Below are 3,517 nucleotides of genomic sequence, written 5' to 3' on the forward strand. Positions count from 1 at the left end.
AATTGTCTTATGTGATTAGGTGGAGGCTAAACCGGTGATTTGAGTTCGAGGTTATCCGATTCATACGAGATGAATCTTCTCACTATAGATACCTAGAGTGGTAATCTAAGTTGTGTGACCGGAGGGTCTTGTGTGTTATATTGAGTACTGTGTTATGTCCTGTTTTTTTAATTTGAAATTGTGCTCTTTTAGACCTGAAAGGGCTCGGTTATTTTTAATTAAAACCGTGTTCTTTTAAGCATGAAAGGACCCGGTTTTGAAACAGGGTCTTATTTCTTTTTTCAGTTAAGACTCGCCAGCCATAAGAGAGGGTTCAAAACCGGGTTTTTTAATTGATTTAACCTGTTAATATAAGTGTTTTTTTGTAGTAGTTGGAGTTTGTGCCATATTAACATTTTTGAACTCAAAGTGTTTTTCTGCTTTGCTTGCAAGGGACTCGGGAAAGGAGTTCAAAAAGACTCCTTTGAGGTTTACATCATCTATCCATGCAGTCAATGTACAACCCTTGGCACATTCGGTCATAATGTATTTCAAGAACTCTCCTGTTGAAGGAACAACATTTCATTTTAAGATATTCTTCCATGGTGTGCTCAAGAGGATTACGAATGAATTTATTCTGGATGAGAGAGATAAATTCCTCTCTAGATTGGTATAATATTATTTAGCGGTATCCACCAAGGCTAAGATACCAATCTTTGAGTCCTTGGGTTCTATCAATAAATCTTTTGATAATAATATCCATTGAATAATAGAGAAATAACATAACTGATATATACCCATGGTATACATTAGTGTGAGCCGATTTCATTCGGTTAACATCTGTAATACATATTATCAATAATGAATTAGACGTGATAAGTTTATAGATGTAGTTTCTTTATTGATAGTTATTCGAGCAAAGCATGGCAAACACCTACTTGCCAACAATAAACATAAGCTTTTCATCAGCTCGGATTTATAAAGTTAGAAATTCTGTTGCGTAAGAAACGAGAATTTTCACATGAAGTATTAGAAAAAAAGAATACATGGCCCTCCCCTTTGCTCTCCATCAATTCCACTTGGCCATTCCACCCACTCGTTTCCATCACCTTCTTATAATTCAGACCCCTTTCCCTTAGTGCATCCTTCTCAGCAATACACACAAGTATCTTAGAGCTCCCGAAAGCAGAAAGATTCGGATCCATGCCCGGATTAAACTGCAGGTCGTCTGATCCATTCCCTGATGGGTTTGCCTGCAGCCATGCAAAATCTATCAACTCTTTCTGATTTTTATTTTTCTCGGACTCAGCTCCAATTGGATCTTTTCCTCCAAAATACGGGTGGAGCATAACAACACCCTCTATGTTAATAACTTTCTCATGGTTCAACCCGACCCGGATGGCCATATTGTGGGCGATGTTAGCCCCAGCACTATCTCCAGCTAAGAACACATTCTGAAGATCAGCATGGTCGTTTAGCCATGATTCTGGACCGTTTCCTCTAACATGACCAGCCACCCACTTAATTGTCTCCCATGAGTCCTCGTATGCAATTGGTAAAGGATATTCTGGGGCCAACCTGTAGTTTACCGACACAGCAATCACGTTTGATTCTGTCGTTATCAAGTTAAGTGTCGGATGGTAAGTGGGTGAAGCAGCGGATTTGGTCACAAAAGCACCACCGTGATAGTAAATCAGAGTTGGAAGTTTCCGATTAGGGATTGGTGTTTTGGGAATGTAAAGCCTTACAAAAACGTTGGATTCGTGTGAGATAACCACGTCTTTTGATTGGACTCCAGTTAAGGTATCAGTTCCAGCTGAGATGGTATCATTTCGGATAGATCTTTCCCATCTCCCATCACTATGTATGATCAAACCATGGAAATGAATAGGAAATTCTAGGGAGGTTGACATGAATGTTGAGGGTAAAGCAGAAGCCTTTTACTTTCTGGTGATGGTGGGTGTCTCAATGACGCTGATATATATATATATATATATATATATATATATATATATATATATATATATATATATATATATATATATATATATATATATATATATATATATATATATATATATATATATATATATATATATATATAGAGAGAGAGAGAGAGAGAGAGAGAGAGAGAGAGAACAAATATCATTACCGAAGGTGATCAAGCAGCATCGATGGTGACTACCTGGAGAGGATTGATCAGGACTCCTGTATGCTGATGTTGAACTCCTACAAGGCCAATTAATGTGTGCCAATGTTGAACTTTGAAAGAACATTTGATGAATATGTGTGCGCTCACTTCTTGGAAGCTATATGTTGAACTTTGCAAGGAACATTCAATAGATATTACCAACTTCAAATTCAAGACTAATATTACATACAAAAATGGGATACAATAACTAAAATTCTTCAAAATAAAACAAAAAATAAACATCATCATCATATTCTTCTTCTTTTCCACCCCTCAATCTCTTTGGTTTGTTGATATGTATTTTCTTGTGTGTAGAGATTGAATAGAAAGTTAAGGTTTGGTGGTGGTTGAAAGTTAGGAATAAAAGCCGCCAACAAGTCATTATATTATTGCAAGTTTTGTTGCATTTGTTGGTTATATGAATGAAATTGCGATTGAGATGTGGATTGAGAGATTGGAAAGATTTGGAAGGTCGTTCATTTGGAACTAGACCTATGATGAGCATGTCCTCATCTCGTCCCGAGGGTACGAATGAGACATTCTTCCTCATTTTCATTTCCACCCTCTCTAATCTCTCTTTACATTTTCTCATGCAAATCTTGAATTTTCTCCTAAAATAAAGCAAACAATAAATAAACAATAATTAAAACGAACATAGAAATGAATAAATGCCCACACATAAAGGATTCCCTTATGGATCCTTGAATCGATATGTCCTCCCAAAGGTATCAAGGCCCACGGCTAAAGGCTTCCTACCATTATTTTCATACTCTTCATATAGATTTTAGTTCCTTCATTGGCAATACACCTTCAAATTCTTTGGGTTTGCTACATACACACATAGAATTGGAAATTTAGATTTTACCCGTCGCCTATTGTTGGGCTTAATTGTGTTAAATGTGTGCATGGTATAGTTTGTTTCATTCCGGTTTGGGCTTCTCCATTCTCGGATCCGCTATGTATTTTAGACTATTTATAGTGCATGCATATATCATTAGGATTAACACTTTCCAACGCTAATTGCCATTTGTAAGTTCTTACATAGAGGTGCTTGCAAACTCTTCTAGACTTGATTAATCAAAGCATTCAACACCTTCTTTTTTTTTTTTTTTTTTTTTATCTTTGTTCTTGTCATTTAATTCACGTTCTCTATTATAGAATCTATCAATCTTATTTATTGTTCACACAATTGGTATCACAGTAGGAGATAGTGTAATTCGTTATTCTTATGTCGAGTTCCATTATGGTTTTATGTTTTTCTCTTGGATCTGTTCTTATTGTTTTAATTGTATCCATCGATTGTAAACTCTAGATCTAGATATCTTAAAATCCTTTGAACTCGATTCG

General features: G+C 35.9%; 1 pseudogene; it reads right to left on the reverse strand.

The window, feature by feature from the left end:
- Window positions 1-852: 852 nt before the first annotated feature.
- Window positions 853-1,950, reverse strand: LOC145005476 (putative carboxylesterase 2 pseudogene; annotated as a pseudogene).
- Between the last annotated feature and the right edge of the window lie 1,567 nt (window positions 1,951-3,517).

Source organism: Lactuca saligna, chromosome 7 (genome assembly GCF_052625555.1).
Source record: "Lactuca saligna cultivar CGN05327 chromosome 7, ASM5262555v1, whole genome shotgun sequence".
Taxonomy (NCBI): domain Eukaryota; kingdom Viridiplantae; phylum Streptophyta; class Magnoliopsida; order Asterales; family Asteraceae; genus Lactuca; species Lactuca saligna.